Genomic DNA, 18,850 nt, shown 5'->3' on the forward strand with positions numbered 1-18,850 from the left:
AGGAAGGACTGAGAAATAGTCCCCAAGGAGCAGACAAGGGTTAGGAAGTGAAGTCTTTCAGAGACCACGCTGTGCTTCAGGGGAAGAACAGGGGTTTGGAGAGGAGGTGGGTGGAGGGGAGAGTAACCGTTTCCAAGGCCTGCCACAACAAAGTGCCAGAGGCTGGGTGGCTGAAAGCAACAGAAACTTCTTTCTCACACTCTGGAGACCAGACGTCTGAAGTCAAGGTGTCGGCGCAGCCTTGCTCTGTCGTGTCCTCTGGGCGGGACTGTCCAGGCCTCACTCCCACCTCTGCTGATGGCTGGCAGTCCTCTGCATTCCCTGCCTGTAGGCATCTTTACTTGGCCTTCTCTCTGAATCTCCGCGTCTCTGCATGGCCATCTCCCCTCCGTGTCTGTGGCCAATTTTCCTTCCCCTTATAAGGACACCAGTCATATCGGATTAGGGAATCCGTCTACTTTGGTGTGGCCTCATCTTAACTAATCACCTCTACAATAATCCTATTTCCAAATAAGGTCACATTCTGAGGTTCTGGGGCTTAAGGGTTCAACATGCCTCCTGGGAGGGGGGGGCACACATCAACCCCATAGCAGGCGGGCTCAGGTCAGTCAGCTTCTATTTACCATCTGCTCTGTGCTAGGCCGTGTGCCTGCTTGGGGGCCATAGGGATGCACAAGACAGTCTTTGCCCTCAGGAAACTTACAGCCTCCTGTAAGAAACTTAGGAAACTTAGACCCTCTTGTAAGAGACAAGGGAGGAAAAGCTGCTATCATACAGTATGAGACCAGCCGGTGGGGACATAAACTGTGCAGCCACTGTGGAAAATAGCATGCAGTTTTCTTAAAAAACTAAAAATGAAACTACCTTATGGCCCAGCAATTCCACTCCTGTGTATACATCCAAAAAACCCCAAAGCACTAATTTGAAAAAACCCATGCACTCGGTGTTCATCTGCATTATTTATAACAGCCAAGGCATGGGAGCAAACTTTCCATCAACAGATGAATGGATAAAGAAGATTTGGTATATATATAGATGGAATACTACTCAACTATAAAAGAGAGCGAAATTTTGCCATTTGCAGCAAATAAATGGACTTGGAGGGCATTATGATATGTGAAGTAAGTCAGGCAGAGAAAGACAATTACTGTGTCATATCACTTATATGTGGAATCTAAAAAATGTAAAACACTAGTGAATATAACAAAGAAGAAGCAGACTCACAGATGTCTAGAACAAACTACTGGTTACCAGTGGGGCAGGAGAAGCAATATAGGTGTAGGGGATTAAGAGGTACAAAGTATTCTGTATAAAATAAGCTGTAAGGATATATTACACAGCACCAGGAATAGAGCCAATATTTTATAATAAGCATAAATGGATTATAACCTTTGAAAATGTGAATTACTTCACTGTACACCTGTAACTTGTATAATATTGTACAGCAACTTTACTTCAATTAAAAAAAAAAATACCGTTTGAGCAATCCCAGGAATGGATTGAAAACAAGGTGACAAGGGATCAAGAGATTTCATAAAGGTGTCCACCATCCCACCTGGTGACAAGGGAGAGGAGCCTTTCTGAAGGGAGTGACATCCTGCCGAGGAGAGCCGGTGACTCAGGAGGGACAAGAATGGGAAAGATGCGTTTTTCAGATTCCAAGAATACTATGTGAGATCAAATCTGCCAACAGACTCAGGAAAACCTCAGAAGTCCTGGGGGCGAGGGAGGTTTCTAACAGCTGATGTGGGTCAGGGAGCATCTTTCTCTAACATCTCCTTTCTTTTCCAACTGCCCCAACCGCCTGCCCTCCAGCCCGGACCCCAGGAAGAACGGTCAGTAGGCACCTGTGTGATGCTTTCCTTGTCCCTCTGTCCCTGGATCCCCAGGTGAGAAAGAAAAACCAACACTCCGGGAGCTGGATGTGATGTTTTTAACTGTTTTCGTGAATCCTTTTGATTCTTTTTTGGGAGCTCTGGATCATGACTCATGCTGTGTGAAACTGAGTGGTACCTATACCTGGAAATAGAGTGTGGACTTGGAGGGCTGGTGGGAATGGAGTCCCTGGGGTCAGGGCGGAGCACAAGGGCTGCCCAAGGCCTGGGACCAGAACAATCCACGGCTGGCACTCTTGACCGGCTCATCTTTGGCGTCTTCCCACAAAGGGACCAGGTGATGATGGGCTTGGCTTGGTCTACTGCAGGAGTTGTTCAATGAGACTGCAGATCCGTCACTGCAAAATCGAAAACACAAACCATTTTACCCCAAAATGTGTTTAATTGAGGCAGCCATCAAATACCCCTGGGAGTGTCTCTTGGCTAAAATTTTGCATCTTCTCCCCGCCCCCCACCTCTATTTCTCTTCTGCTTTCCCCACCTTTGCAAAGACCTTTCAAAGATGGGGCAGCATGGATTCTCACCCAGGCACTTCCTGGCTGGCAGGATGACTTTGTTCCCATTTTCCAGTGAGGAAGTCGAGGTAGGTCATGTGACTTTCAGCCCAGATTCGCAGGGAAGCTTCCACCTCCACACCTGGGGATCTTTCACCTGTGCTGCTGAAATTTCCTCAAGGAATCAGCCCCCACCCCGCACCCGCCTTTCACATAATCTGGGTGCCCAGCTTCGGCTGACCTTGATGAATTCTGGTTGGGATGGAGACAGTCCAGCTAGGCTTCCCTAGATTGGAGCCGGCAGGTAGCCTGGGTGAATCAGAGGCTCAGATTTCAGCCTGGATGGGGCCCACTCTGCCTCTCTCTGGCTCTTTGATCACAGCCAAGTTCCTTAACTTCTCCATGTTTCTTTTTCTCCATCTATAAGGGGAACTAATACCACCTACCTCTAGGATTATTATGAAGATTACATTAGTTAATACACACAGATTTCTTGGGGGTGATTTTTGGCACCTAGGAAGTCCCATTAAATGTGTGTTCTTTTTTTTTTTAAGTCCCTAATGTCACGAAGAACTTTGAAAATCCAATAGTGGCGAGTCTGGTGATGGGCCCATAACCACTCTTCTCTGACTCAGTAGGAAGCTAGCAGATAACTTAGGTTGCCCTCTGTTGAGTCTTTCATCATGAACACTGCGTGGTCTTGGTTCTAGAGGCAGGCGATCTGGATTCCAAAGTCATCATCTCATGGTGCTAGAGCTACTGACCTTCTCATCCGAATGTTTGCCTGGCTAGAATGTGTGCTCCCCAGGGTAGGGCCATATTTTATTCCTTTCTGAATTTTCAGCACCTGATCCAGAACCTGGAAGGAAGAGGTGCTCATTCTATGCTTACCTCTGGAATACTGTTTCCTACATTTTTTTGGCTGTCTCTTCATCTGAAAACAATTTTGTAGCAGCATTCTCTACAGAGAGAATGAAAAGATAATCCAGTCTTTTCTCTAGCATAGCATGGCTAGTCATTAAAAAAAAATTATTTGTACTTTAGGAAAGTATCCGTTTGAGAGTTGTCAGTTTTGAAAAGACTTCCATCAAATATCTTTCGTAGATGACCTGTGAGATCTCAAGGCAATCCTGTGCAAGAACAAATCTTAGATATTCTTTGAACTGACAAGTTTCATGAACAAGTTTCTCATCAACACCCTGGTGTGATGGTGTGGGGTTAAGTTTTAGGCTATGTTTGTGGTCAGTATTTCATATCAATTTCCCCTGAGCTGGATTGTAAAAATGCCTGTGACCACTGCACTGTCATCAGAATCAAAGGTAAGCAAGCGCAAGCTGTAGGGAGAAGGGCAGGATTCTAAATCATTCACTGCAAAAGAACTTCCTCTTGCAAGTTTTATAAAACCAGGTGAGGCTATTGCAAAGGCTCTGGAAGCAGTCTGTGAATCGAGGGTCCTGAAGCTTTGGTTTCATTAATTTTACAGAAAATCCACTTCTGTTTGAGGGACAATCAGCGACTCTTTCCCACTCTTGCTGTTCCACTTTGCCGGACAAAGAAGAGGACAGAAGGTTGTCTTTCTGTTCTCACTCACTAACCTTGGAATGCTTCCCCTTGGGACTTTCCCTGGCGGTCCAGTGGTTAAGAATCTGCCTTCGAATGCAAGGGACTCGAGTTCGATCTCTGGTCAGGGAACTAAGATCCCACAACTCCTGAGCCCATGTGCTCTGGAGCCCGCACGTCACAAACAGCCCACGGACCCCAGCGAGGATCCTGAGTGCCGCCCTGAAGACCTGACTCAGCTAAAGAAATAAATACACACTTTCCCTTTCCCTTTCCCCTTGCTAGTTCCTTCCATTTTCTCCCATTGTCTCCGCTGAGTCTTTCTTAGGCTTTCTTTCACTTCACCTTAAAATGAGATTAGAAATAATTCAAACAGCCCTGCAACTTTATGACAGAGGACTGGAAGAGCTAGGAGGAATGAGGAAGGAAACGAAATAAAACTCAAGCCCGGGATGAAAGCGTACTCCAGACTTCCTTCGTGACCTTTCCCTGCACAATTAGAAACTGATACAGCAGGAAAGACACGGTCACTTAGGAGCTTCCAGATTCCTTTAAGGCTGTTCCTAGGCTGAGGAGAGAGGAGAGGAAACACGACCCTGTGTGCTGGGGGCCCCGCGGCAGAGGGGGCTGTGGGAGGGCTCAGGGCCTGGCAGGGTCAAGAAGGAGGCAGGATTCCCTGTCCAGAGCCCTCCAGCTGCAGAAAAAAACTGGACCCGTCTTCCAAACAGCAATCCTCTGTCTCTGGGCAGAAGCCACTTGGCTGTTGCCTTGGAATGGGAGGCAGATCTACAGGTCTTAATCCAAATCTTGCTGAATGCACTCTCTGAGGCTGAGCTGATGGATGATCAGGCCTCTATGGATCTCACTCTTCCCTGGTGGCTCAGATAGCAAAGAATCCGCCTGCAATGTGGGAGACCTGGGTTCAATCCCTGGGTTGGGAAGATCCCCTGGAGAAGGGAACAGCTACCCACTCCAGTATTCTTGCCTGGAGAATTCCATGGACAGAAGATCCTAGCAGGCTACAGTCTACAGGGTTGCAAAGACACTAACTAACACTAACACTAACACTCCCCAGCACCCACAATCCTGTGGGGGGCTTGTCCCTACACCAGGCATGGGGAAGCAGACATGAGTCCAGTGGAATCCTTACTCTGAAAAGCTGGGCGTCTGGACCGGGAGGAAGCAACACTTATCTGACAGATAAGAAGGAGATACTCAGGGAAAAACAATACTGAAGGAAGACATTCCAGAAAGCAAGAAAAGAACAAACCGAGATATCAATACTGAGCAACTCAGTTTGCATGGGAACTGCAGGTTATACGAAGGCAGAGGATGATGAGAAATGGAACTAATTTGGGGCTGAGGTATAAAAAAAGGAATATTAGAAGTCCCATGGATATCAACGCATTTTATGGAACACATCATAGAACGAGTATGAAAATGCTTTATCATTGATAAAATACAAACACACATACACACAATTGTGATCTACTGGTGGTGTTAGTAGGATGTTGTTATTCTTGGGAACTCTTTAATTTGTGTATTTCCCCATACTTCTTATGGGTTAATTTCAGGAATGTGCTGTGTTTTAGCTAATGTGTCTCCTCCACTATCATAGTCCAGATGGGGTCTTCCGTTGTTTTCCCAACATCAAGTCAGGGACGTCCTGGAAACATGAGTGAAGGGTAGGTGTTGTTTCCTGGAAGAACCCTTGGGGTGCTCTTACTGAACATAATTGGCCTTCAAAGGATCAGCTAAGGCAAAGACACCAAGGACAGTTCCCAGTGGAGGTAAAGAGGAGAAACCTCTGCATCTCCCTGTGGTCCAGGGAAGACCCTGGGGGTGGGAACTGAGTCTCCGTTTGCCAGAAATTTGCTGAGTCACTTTCTATCTCTGAGCCTTGGTTTCCACATCTTCGAAAACAAATGGATGATATGGTCACTCCCTTGCAGATTCAGTGAAGTAATGTGATTTTCATCCTGGTCTCTTATCTCTTGTCGACCATTAAGTCACACCCCATAAGATGTTCCTGAATCTGGACTTTTTGCCTTTGTTGGTCTGAATTTGGTTCTTTTATAAACAATGTAATGTCAAAGACTCCCACTTCCTCTGCCTCCCACTTTTTGGTATTCTTACCACTTTCTAGATGTTGGGTGAGGTAATTCACCTAGAGACCTGCAAGACTGCTGTGAATTTCTCTGTTGGACAGATGAAGGAAACATGTTTTTGATAAGTTCATTTCCTGGAGGAAGATATCATGGACTTCAAGACCTGAATTTTTTTCCATTACTTCTTGCTATTTCCACTAACCTGGAGAAAAACGGGCCTAATATTGTGCTTTATGCCCTACAAGGAGCATTGGTTCTGAAGGGAGACTTTGCTTGGTGCTGTCAACATGAACCTGGAAAACTTGTAAATGCATTTTTTTGTAATTCAAATCTTATTTTTAGTGCCTTAAGGGAGCACACTCTATAAAGAAAGTCTCCAGGGAATCCTTTTGTAAAGTGAGGACTTTTTCCCTACAACTTTAACAATTTCTAATTTATCTGCTTTCTAGACCAGAATTTTTAGACCTAGCATTTTTTTCTCAAGTGGAGTCCTCGGGTATTTGTCCAGCTTTTGATGCTGATTCTTTATAAAATAATAGTAAGAAGGATGATTGGAAAGCCTTGAAGATGGATGTAACATTGCAATTGTACAAATCAAAATGATTCATTGTGAAATTATTCTAAATTTTTAGACTGATATCCAAGACCATTCATGCTCTGGCTCTCTTTCTAGTCTCATTATTTTTTTTTTTTCCTTTCTTGTTTTGCCATATGCTTCAGCCAGCAGCACTTTCCTCCTTTCTTTTCCTTAATATTTATTTATTCGGCTGCACCAGGCCTTAGTTGCAGCATGCAGAATATTTTGTTGTGGCATATGAGCTCTTAGTTGTAGCAAGTGGGCTCTAGTTACCCAACCAGGAGCATAACCCCAGCCCCCTGCCTTGGGAGCACCAGGGAAGCCCCACCTTGCTCTTTTTCCAAAAGATTTTATCTTCACCCCTCTCAGAACTCTGTGCTCACTGAGATCCTTTCCCTTTGAATACTCTTCATTCCAATACTGCTTCTTTAGCCTGGTGTGTTCGAGGACACGTGTGCACTCACACACCATCTCACTCACATGTCCTCTTACCCATGCCCACAGACCTGCCCTAATCCTTCAGATCTGCTGTGTCCAACATAGAAGCTGCCAGCCACAGGTGGTTATCTCAATTTAAGTTGGTTTCGGGGACTTCCCTGGTAGCTCAGTTGGTAAAGAATCCGCCTGTAATGCAGGAGACCTTGGTTCAATTCCTGGCTTGGGAAGATCTCCTGGAGATGGGATAGGTTACCCACACTAGTATTCTTGCCTAGAGAATCCCCATGGACGGAGGAGCCTGGCAAGCTACAGTCCATGGGGTCACAAAGAGTTGACACAACTGAGCGACTAAGCAAAGCAAAGCAAAGGGGCTTCCCTGGTGGTCTAATGATAAAGAATCTGCCAGCCAGTGCAGGAGACACATGTTTGATTCCTGATCTGGGAAGACTCCACATGCTGAGGAACTAAACTCATGCACAACAACTACTGAGCCCATACTCTAGAGCCTGGGAGCTGCAACAACTGAGCTCACATGTCACAACTACTAAAGTCTGTGATCCACATCTAGAGAAGTCACTGCAGTGAGAAGCCTGAGCACTGCAACAAAGAGTAGTTGCTGCAATGAATGCAACTGCAATGAAGTTGCTCATTGCAACTAGAGAAAGCCTGAATGAAACAATGAAGACCCAGCACAACCAAAAATAAATAAATAAATAAAAATTAAAAAAACAAATCGCTCGTTACATGAAGTATCAACAGGTGAATGACTAAACAAACTGTGTTTTATATCAATTATTCAACCTTAAAAGGGAAAGAGATTCTGACACAGGTTACAGCATGGATGAACCTTGAAAACATGCTGAGTGAAAGAAGACAAACAAAAAAGGACAAACACTGTCTGATTTCATTTATCGGAGGTACTTAGAATAGGCAATTCTTTTTTTAAAAAATTACTTATTTTTAATTGGAGGATGATCGCTTTACAATGTTGTGTAGGTTTCTGTCATACGTCATCATGAATCAGCCAGAGGTATACCCATGTCCTCTTCCTCTTGAATCTCCATCCCATCTCCCACCCTAGCCTACCCCTCTAGGTTGTCACAGAGCACTAGGTAATTCTTACAGAGACAGAAAGTAGGATAGAGGTTCTCAGGGGGCTGGATGGGGACGGGCGAGGGAGAATGAAGAGTTACTGTTTCACAGGTACCAAGTTTCATTTGGAGATGATGGAAAATTTCTGGAAACGGATGGTGGGGATGGATGTACAACGATGTGAATAGACTTAATGCCACTGAGTTGGATCTTCAAAAAGGTGAAAGTGCTTAATTTTATGTTATCTGTATTTTGCCGCAATAAAAACGTATGAGGTATTTTTTAAATTAAAAAAAAATTAAGATAAAATGCAGTTCCTGTCACACTAGCTACATTTCAAATACTCAACAGCCACACATGCCTTGTGACTACTGTACTGTTCAGAGCCGTACTGTAATGTAGAGAAGATTCTGTGGACTCGATCACTTCTGATCCTTCTAGGCCCACTTATTTAATTTTTAAAGAACATTCCTTGAAGTTCCATTCAGCTGTGATTACTCCCTCCTTGGAATTCTTGTCATTATTTGTCTTGACCTCTTTCGAGGTCTTGTCAAATTCTTCATTGTATTTCAGGCAAATACATAGTTAGTTGATTTCTTGACAAAATTGCAAGCCAGTGAAGGACAGGGTTGAAGTTTTGGTAGAAAGCTCAAGGATCTGGGTGTATTGATGCCACCCTACCCTCCACGGCCCCCCTCGGTGCTTTGCAAACTAATCAGCCCTAACCAAATAGGTGTCTGAAAGGATGGATGAGACAGGAAGACAGACGGCCTTCTGTGTTATGGTCCTCGCTGGGAATGTAATTCTATCGTGTGTATTTCAGGAGCCATTAGAAAATGACATATTTGTCTTCCATGAATAAATTTGTATTGCAACTCTTGGGCCATAAATTAGATGTCTTCTGGGTGCTCCTCTGGGGAGGAAGGGAGTGTTCTCTGGGAACTTTTGCAAATGAAATAGAAATTTGTCCAGTGGATGTGTGAAATCACTTCTCAGCTAGCCATTGAAGGGAGCTGCCCAGTCTTTCTTCCAAAAACAAATGGCAAAGTCACTTTGTTTTCTGTAACACAAATCCTTTTGCAGCAAATAGAGTCGTCCTCTGCTCATTATCTTGTCATTAAAACCTCTGGCTTGATGTATTTCTCTATAAAATAAACCTGAGACCTTATTCATACAGGGAAAAATGCAAACACGGATTTTAACCACATATGAAAGGGACCCAGTGTAAAAAGAGCTTTCTTTTGCCTCTTGAGTTCGATGATGAGATCTCGTGGCCAGACAACATTTTTTGACTGGAAAGAACAGAAACGACCCTCTTGAGTTACTGTTTAGTGAATGAGAGCCTTTGTTTCCCACTGAAGAATTAAAAACCTTTGGGCCTCCCCCAAGCAAACAGGAATACGTTTCACACAGTGGTGTTGGGATTAAATGACTGGATCATGAAAAAAGCCAGAACAATGCCCACTCACGTTTTAATCATTTACCTGGCATTCCAGTTGAGACCGTTTCATCGAAAACCAGAAGATTAGGGAAAGACTCTCGTTTCCTCCAAGTACTCTTTCTTTGCCTCTGTACCTTCTTGTGTGTCTCCCAGGTGTAGAGTCAAGGAAAATTGTTCATTTTCTACTAGTCAGTTCTGAATTGAAGCATATAGACTCTGGAAGCAGGAAGGGGCCTCCAGAGGGTGTGGTCCAGACCTATCATTTTTTTAAAAAAAATTACATTTATTTATTTTTGGTTGCTCTGGGTCTTTGTTGCTGTGCAAGGGCTTTCTCTAGTTTCACAGGGGGCTATTCTCATCGTGGTGGCATCTCTTGTTCCACAGCACAGGCTCTAGAACGCAAGCTCCGTATTTGTCATGCACCGGGTTGATTGCCCCATGGCATGTGGAATCTTCCCAGACTAGGGATCAAACCCATGTACCCTGCATTGGCAGGTGGATTCTTAACCACTGGACCACCAGGGAAGTCCCAGTCCCATCATTTTGTAGTGAAGGAAATGAGGTTTGGTGAGAAAGGATTTGCCCGAGGTCACACATGGAGTAAGTAATGAAACTGAATGTCCACTTGTGACCCTCAGTCACAATTTCTCCTCCTGCAACAATTGGTTAATTTGACATTTTTTAAAAGATTTTTTTTTTTTTAATGTGGATCATTTTTAATGTCTTTATTGAATTTGCTACAGTTGCTTCTGTTTTATGCTTTGGTTTTTTTATCCACAAAGCACGTGAGATCTTAGCTCCCTGACCGGGGATCAAAACTGCACCCCTTGTGTTGGGATGTGAAGTCCCTATTTTGACATTTCTGAAGCTTCTCCATCTTTAAAGTGATTCATGATACACATTTAAGAAAAACACAATTTGTGGTAAGAGAGGAATGTAGTGAGGTTGAGTGAAAAAAGTGTAGAGCTGGAAATCTACTAGGTTCTGTCCTCACACCACCATCCACTCCCTGGGTGACCCGGGAAGCAGGCACTCATTTCTCTGTGCCCCCCTTTTCTGCATTTGTGAACAGGGAGAAAATTGTCAGTCTCATGGGTTTATTAGGAGAAAACAAGATAATAGATGGGAAAGTGCTGTGAGAAGCTGAAAGTGCTAAGCGAATGCAAAGTGTAATTATCCATGTGAAAACTGTCATTCAGTTCAAAGTAAAATAGGGAAAAAAGCGGTGGAAAGTGTGAAAAAGTGCTCCTAAAGGAAGTGTTCAGTTTGTAGACTAGTTTCTTGGACATGGAACTGGTCCTAGAGATGAAGGATTGTCTGGCGGTAGACACTTTGCAACTGAGATGCTTGGCCAAAGGGAACAGCAGTGATAAGAAGGCTGGGATTGGAGGTGAACCGAGAGCATGGGGAGCAGGGAGTGGGAGAGGGTGCTGGATGGGTGGAGTACAGGGAGAAGAGTGTTAAATCCTGGCTCTACTGTACACTGGGGCTTCCCTGGTGGCACAGCTGGTAAAGAATCCGCCTACAATGAGGGAGATGTGGGTTCGATCCCTGGGTTGGGAAGATCCCCCGGAGGAGGGCATGGAAACCCACTCCAGTATTCTTGCCTGGATATTGGCTGCACACGTGTGGCCAAGGCGCTTTACCTCTGTCTGTGCTTTAGTTTCCTCTTTTGTAAAGTGAGTCCCCTGATACCTGCTCTAAGTCAGATGGGAATCACCTACTTAATGGCCCTTTGCAAACCATGGAGCAGCTCATGGAGGTGACGGAGATCAGGGAGGATGGGAATGGGATTCATTTGGGGCTCAGCCAGTGAGCAGCTGTATATGGTTGGGGGCAAGATGCCAGTGCACGAATAAATGATGTTGAAAGAGAAACAAAATCTTCCTAACTACTGCTGAGTCCTTCCTTATTAAGAGCAAGGCCACATCACAAGGTCCAGAACTTCCGAGTGACACACAGTGTTATCCTGGGAGGAGGCAGGAAGCCCAGGAGGACCTCTGGCAGGACATGTCAAGGAGCATCTCGGTCACTGAACTCTCGCTTCTCCCTTCATGGCTCAGGGAACACTAGGAGAAGACTCACCTGTGCGTGTGACTGAAGAAGCGTTGCAGAATTTCAGGACTAGAAGGGACCTCAAAGGTCATCTAGAACAACTGCCAGTGTGCAAGACATCCTTCTGTGGTGCCCCTGTCATTCGAAACACGGATGCACCTTCACGAGATGGTCCATTTCAGCTTTGAACAACAAAGACTACAAGGAACACTAGTGTTTACTTTTGAAATCTGCCCTGCTGCCAAGAATTAACAGAACTTTCTTCATCTAAAATGATTTCCTTATCACCCTACCTCAGTGAAAAAGTGAAAAGTGAACTTTCTTTTTCATAACCCTACCCGAGAGTCCCTATTTATTTACCTAAACCATTCATTCAATAATAATAACACTTAAGGTACTTGCTACATATCCTACACTATCTCAGGTGTTTTGTTTTCCTGGTTTAAGGACTGTTACCATAACCGTAGGAAGGAATATTGCTCTATTTTACAGAGAGGGAATCGGAGCACAGAGAGGTGAGGTACTGGGCTAAAAGTCACACAGCAATTAGCTCTGGAGTCAGGATTCTGACCAGGCAGGCCAGGAATCTGGAGCCCTTCCTCTTCCTGGGACTTAAAGATGCTTTTCTCTGGCACTTAGTGTGTTATTTCAAATGGCCCTTGGCCCTTTCTACCTTGTAGCATGTCTTGGTATTTGGGATTTAGGTTCCTTGGGATCAACCAGCCAGGAGCCCCATAGAAAGCCAGGCATGGACTGGAGTAGAGATAACGAACAGAGCTGTGCAGAGCCCAGCCCACTGCACCATATTTGCATCTCAAAGAAGCTTTGTGGTTTTGCACCAATTTCAAAGCTGTCACTACAGTGAAGGGCCCCAGGGTATTTGCAATTTTGAGGGTTTGCAAATGACTCGAGGCTGACCCCTGGGAATCCTGCACCACCCAGCTCCTGCCTTTCACCCTCTGTTTAGCTTGAGAAACACTTCAGTTCAGGTTTGGGTTTGTTTACTTTTTTAGCCTTAATGTGTGCAGGACTACAGATGTTGGATGATTTCATGAGAGCAAATTTCTTTGCCGAGGAAACCCAATATTGTGTCTTGTTGGTTCCAAAAGACAGGAGGGATGTCCGGTTTCTTCTTTTTTTTTTCCCTTCAGCCTTTTGCCCCATGAGTCCTGTGACTCTAAGAGTGAACAGATCTCAGCACGCTGCCTCATTTCCTGCCTCCACCCCGTCCTTGTCCCTGAGAAGAGCTCTCACTCCAGTTTCTGGGAGAGAAATCCCAGACTCCTCCGAACAAACCACTGCCGTCACCGACTAGCCTCTCCTGGTGGACCTGAGCCCCATGGTTTTTCTTCTCTGTATCTCTCTGTGGGGCATCTCCCAGGGTACAGCTCACAGCCGGTGTTCATTTGGGTGGAGCAGAATCAAATTTTAAACCCAATTGAAATAAATCTAATTTAACCTTTGTTCCCCAGTAGACTCGGCTGTGCCACTGCAGGATGCGAAGAGGGAGCACTTCCTCTGTTCAAATTCTAGGCAAATACCTACTTCCATTCCCAAATGCTCCCCAGGCAGAAAAGGGAGCCGCTACCCTTCTCGGACCAGCGGCTGGGTTTCAGAATTCCACGTTCTCCCTTCACCTGGTTCTAGGAAACCATTTATATAAGAGTTGACACCAGAGAATCTCTGTTCCCCACAAGCCATTTCTCTTCTGCGCCTACAAAGGATAAAGATCTATTTGTCTCTGTGTGTATGTTACAAAAAATGAATGAGGATTTAATTACAGCGGCTCATTTCCTAAAAGGAAGTCCTATTTACGATGCACCATATGTTTTGCCAGCGGCCATACCCCTGAGGGCCGAGTCTTGTCAGATCTCCTTAGATAAGTAGGGTGGGGAAGGGTGGGGGGTTGTTGGCTTGCCTGGCCTCCTTGGGTCAGTCCCAGAGGACCTGCGGAGGGTCCCAGGAAGTGGGGAGGGAGATTGTAGGTGGGCTCCCAGCTGGTGGGAGAGCTGAGACCACCATTGACCCAGGAGCATCATGGAGCAACCAGAGGAGGCTGCCTGGGTTTCAGAGGATGGAATCAGAGGCTCAAACAATTTGTGATGATTAAAAATCGCCTGGCTTTTTTCATCTATTAAAGTGGCTCTTGAGGGGGAGAGCGTCTCTCTCTGATCCTTCCTTTCGTGGTTTTAATTCCCCCTCCGCCACTTCTGAGCCAGCGCAGATGGCTTCCTAGAGCTCCCAGAACCTTCCTGCAAGGGGAGGGGGCAGTGGGGAGCAGGGAGGGTCTGGCTTGGTCCTAGTGCTCATTCCCTCCTACTGTTGGCTGTGTTTTCCTCCGGTGGTGCCTGTAGTTTTCGATGCCAGAAGCCAAGGGTGAGTCCTTCAGGATTTCTCAGCTGGGCTTTCAGGCTGTTACCGGAACCTGATAGAACCTGACTCCATGGATGAGATTTACGACAGGGAGGCACCCAGGCTTGCCTTTTCTTTCCAAGCTCCCTTCCCCCTTTCCAAGGTGTTCTAGTTCTCTTGTCTCCTCAATCCATGTCGCTTTCTAAACTCTGTCCCCAGAGAAGAGGTCACAGCCTCATCCTCTTTCTTCTGTGCCCCTCCCTCTCCCTTGCTGATCTCCGAGCACGGCTGGCACAGCTGGCATGTCCCATGTGATGTTTCCCCTTCTAGCTCTAGCCTTCACTCGCTGTGATCCTTAAAGTGTGTTCTTTCTGACTTGAGTGTGGTGAGGGGCACCATCCTCTCTAAAGTGTCCTTTTCAGCTCTTACCCTTGATCATACCAACTAGCAAGTGGTCCTGTTTTTGTCACTAAGGATCTAACAGGTCCCCATCTGCTTGGAATCAGGCAAAACCACCAGAACTCAAGCGACGTGGTTCTTCCTACTTGATGGAATTCTCAGTCCTTGGACAGTGGTCCAGCAAGGCTCAGAGGCTCCCAGGGCTGGGTTTTCATTGTAGAAACAGGATAGGGGTTGAAGGAGGACCTGCTGGCGAGTTGGTGGGTAGGGAGGGTCTGTACACAGGGAAGTGAGCCCTCGGTGCAAAAGATGGAGGTGACTTGTGGTGGACTCTACCATCTTCCCCTGGGGTCCTAGGAGCTCTTGGAAGGCTGGGGTTGAAGGGTTCACTCCTCTTGGTCCATATGCACAAAGGAGGTACCCAGGGACACCTTGTGAGTGCCACAGCCAGAGCCTACCCAGCTCCCCACATCCTTCCGTGTCTCCCCGAGTCTCTGGACACAGTTTCTCTCTGCCTTCCTGAGGGCCTAAACCGGGACTTTTTCAGGTTCCCCTTTCCCCTTTTGTGGCCAAACCTTTCGGCTTCCGCTTCACATTATTCCAAGGAGAAATTACATGGGATTCAGGTCCATTGAAGAAAGCATTCTTCTAATTTCCTGAGACTTACAGCTGCATCGGGCTCTCTGCGACCTGTCTCTAAGGTGCTTTGGTTCCAGATGCTTTGGGCTAATTAGAAACCCCTTTACTTCTGTTACATGAGAATCCAGGGCAACACCACATGACCCTCTGAAAAACTGGCTTGTTTTGTAAAATGTGTCTTTAGCTGGAGTCAAAGGGTGAGACTCCCGCTCAACTTTGCAGCCCTGAGCTGTGATCCTCCCCGCCTGCCTGCCCGCCTCACTCTGTCCCTCCTTTGCTATCACTCCTCTCCTTTCCTCCTTCCCCGTCCTCACTTTCTGCCTCTTCTCCAGCAGGGAGGCCTAGGCCGCGTGTGTGAGCGTGTGCGCCCGGGTGCGTGTGTGTGCATGTGTGTGTAAAGGCCGGGTGGGAGCGTGGGGCCCCCGTGCAAGGCGGCCATGCTGCATCTCTGTCTGCTCATTGTTCGGTCTCTGTCTCCATGGCGACGGGAGCAGCTGCTCCATTCTGGGCCTTGGCTTGGCTGAGCGGGGCGGCCCGCCCGCCTGTCTGTCCGCCCGTCCGCCTGCCCAGCCGTGGGAGCTGCCAGCTCTTCGCCCTCCCGCTGCCCACAGGCCCTGCCAGGCTGGGCGCAAGAAAGCGTGTTTACTAACACCATCCACACGGCTCCCTGGGCTCCGCGGCTCTGCCCAGAAGATGTCAGGCAGAGGGCACCGGGAGGTGGGCCTGGAGCCAGGCTGTCTGCAGCCACAGGAAAACTCTCCCTGGCCCGCTGCTGCCCTGGCCTGTCAGCGCCCAGGCGAGGGCTCCCAGCCCCATGGCAGAGCCGCAGGCACTCAGAGAGGCCCTAGCAAGGCCCTCTCTGAAGTCTCTTACCCAGCCTACAGTGCCTTCCCAGAAACTCCTGACCATTCCTGGCTGTGGTGTCCCCTTCTCCCCACAAGTTTCACAGAAGGCTTCCCTTTCCCAAGACTGCTCTGCTTTTAGAAGTCTTGTTACTGCCTTCACTCATGGAGCCATTAACGACCAAAGCAGTCAAGGACATCAAGAACTGAAAGTGACCTCGGAGATGTCCAGTCCAGTGGTCCCAATGTCCAGATGGAGAAAATGAGGGCGAGGGTGGGAGGTAGGGGTGGTGGAAAGACTTGTTGAAATCACAAAGCAAATCCTGGGTAGGGGTACAAGGATGTCCTACCACCAGGCAGTGCCCTGGCACCATGCTCTTCTATCTGACCCTTCTCAAGACTGGCCTTGGGCTTCCCTGTTGGCTCAGTTGGTAAAGAATCCATCTGCAGTGCAGAAGACCTGGGTTTCATCCCTGGGTTGGGAAGATCCCCTGGAGGAGGGATGGCTACTCTCTGGCCTGAAGAATTCCATGGACTCCTGTCCATGGGGTCTCAAAGTGTCGGACATGACTGAGCAACTTTCACTAAGACTGGCCTTGGCCTTGGCTGGAGTTCCCTGAAGCTGTGGGCCTTTCCTTCTCTTCTTCCCTCTACCACTTTCCTCACTCTCCGTCCCGTTACCTTCTCTTGTCTCTCTGTCTCCCTGTTGCCCTCTCTCTGCTTCCCTAGAGGAGCCTAGGCTTTGTGTGCTGTGAGTGTGTGACTGTGTGTATGCTGCGAGTGTGTGTGAGTGAGTGTGTGAGCATGTGTGAGTGTGTGCCATGAGTGTGTGTTTATGAGTGTGAGAGTGTGTGTGTATGTGTGAGTGTGTGTATGTGTTTGTGAGAGTGTGTGCCCTGAGTGTGTGTGTCTGTGTGAATGTGTGTGTGTGCCACAAGTGTGTATATGTATGAGTGCGTGTGTGTGTACCACAAGTGCGTGTGTGTATGTGTTTGTGAGAGTGTGTGCCGTGAGTGTGTATATGTGTGTGTGTATATGTGTGTGTGTGAGTGTGTATATATGAATGTGTGTGTGCATGTGTGTGTGTGTATATATGAATGTGTGTGCCATGAGTGTGTATGTGTGTGTATGTATGAATGTGTGTGTGCCATGAGTGTGTATATGTGTGTGTGCCATGAGTGTGTATATGTGTGTGTGAGTGTGCATATATGACAGTGTGTGTGCCATGAGTGTGTATATGTGTGTGTGAGTGTGCATATATGAAAGTGTGTGTGCCATGAGTGTGTATATGTGTGTGTGAGTGTGTATGTATGAATGTGTGTGTGCCATGAGTGTGTGAGTGTGTGTGTATGTGTGAGTGTGTATGTGTGAGAGTGCATGCCGTTTGGGGAGGGAAGGATCTTTCTCTGATCTTCCTCTCGGCATCCAGCACAGCATGAGATGGCTGATTGACAAGTTACCAAAAGCAGAGTCTGAAGCATCAGAACCAAGGTCCAGAAGGCTCTGACCTTCAGCTGTCTCACCTCCCCACCACACCCCGGGCTCCTCCAGCCTGACCCCGACCTGGGGGAGAGCTATGTCTGTGTGTGCTCTCCTGAGAGCCCATACCCTCTGACTACACATGTCTCCACTCTGTGACTTGGCCACACTGCGGGGTCTCTCACCATTATTTCCTTAGGAATGCCTGGTAAATGCAAATCCAAGTCACGAGTCAACTCACTTCTGGTCCCCTATTCACTCCATAAGCATCTATGACAGACCTCTCCCAGCGCAGGTACTAGGAATCAGGATATAGGCCGTGAGGGCCCAGCCTGGTCCAAGACTTCTTTGTGTCCATTTGAGCCTGTTTCCTGACCAAGTTCTGCCCCCTGCCCTCTGTATTGCTTCACCATTTGCTCACTGTCTACTGCACAGTAGGCCTGGGATTCAGTGTCTTCTACACATGCCCTTTCATTAATCCTCACACAGATCCTAAGGTGTAGAAATGGTCACCCTGGTTTTGGCCATGCTGCATGACTGCAGTATCTTAGTTCCCTAGCCAGGGATCGAACGTTTGTCCCCTGCATTGGAAGTGCAGAGACTTAACCACTGAACCACTATAGAATTCTCATCCCAGTTTTGTAGAAAGGAAAATGAGGCTCAGATAGTTTAAGTGACTCTCCCAGGAAGCCCAGTCATAGGTCAGAACCCAGCTCTCTTCCACTGAAAAACTCAGTTTTATTTTCTGAGTCATCCAATCTTACAAGATCAGTGAGTGTCTCTTCTAAACCAGGATGCCCAGAGTCAGTCTGCCACTGGAGAACCCAATGAAGTACTGTTGGTGCCTCAACCCCACAAACATTTTCAGAGTCAGGACTTCCCATCTTTTTCCCGGAACCCAATAGCAGCCTCCTGTCTCCAAGTCTCCATTTTTGCCTGCCTCTAGTTTATTTCTTATGTAATTGACAGAAGGAAAGATTCTAAAATGTAAATTCTTAAAAAAGAAAGAATATATTAAAAATAATAACAACCCAGAGGGTTTGCTCTGACACACACTTATGTGCAATTACATATGTAGGTGCATTTATGTCCAAAGAAATAGAAAGAGCGAGAGACTGCTTGAGATTTAGATCTATGTGCATTGTCATAGAATGCCATTGATAAACTAGTTAGGTAAACTAGGCTGCTTTTCAACTGAAAAAGTCAGCCAACTCCCATGTATGTGTGTATATGTTATAAATGTTGAGTTAAAAAAAGAAGCATGAAGGGATATATAATAGGTTGTTAATAACAGTTATCTGAGGTTGGGGGAGGAATGGGGAGGTTGGAGGCAAAAGATAGGCTTTCTCTTACTACTAATTTATTTTCCTACTATTTCACTTGTTATAGCACTCACACACACACACACACACACGCACACACACACACACACATTACTTTAGCAAGTTAAAAAATGCTAAATAAAATTTAAAAGACCTA

The 18,850-nt window shown here is 46.6% G+C and overlaps 1 long non-coding RNA gene across 1 annotated transcript; it reads right to left on the minus strand.

Annotated features, from left to right (window-relative positions):
- Positions 1 to 1,919: 1,919 nt before the first annotated feature.
- On the minus strand, positions 1,920 to 15,504 carry LOC145503614 (uncharacterized). Its single transcript, XR_014051594.1, has 4 exons — positions 14,987 to 15,504; positions 11,691 to 11,795; positions 9,649 to 9,861; positions 1,920 to 2,233 (listed from the first exon to the last, which is right to left on the minus strand). It is a non-coding gene; the product is annotated as an uncharacterized LOC145503614 (long non-coding RNA).
- Between the last annotated feature and the right edge of the window lie 3,346 nt (positions 15,505 to 18,850).

The sequence above is a fragment of the Giraffa tippelskirchi genome, chromosome 4 (assembly GCF_054371585.1).
Source record: "Giraffa tippelskirchi isolate mGirTip1 chromosome 4, T2T-mGirTip1v1.2.pri, whole genome shotgun sequence".
In the NCBI taxonomy this organism is placed as follows: domain Eukaryota; kingdom Metazoa; phylum Chordata; class Mammalia; order Artiodactyla; family Giraffidae; genus Giraffa; species Giraffa tippelskirchi.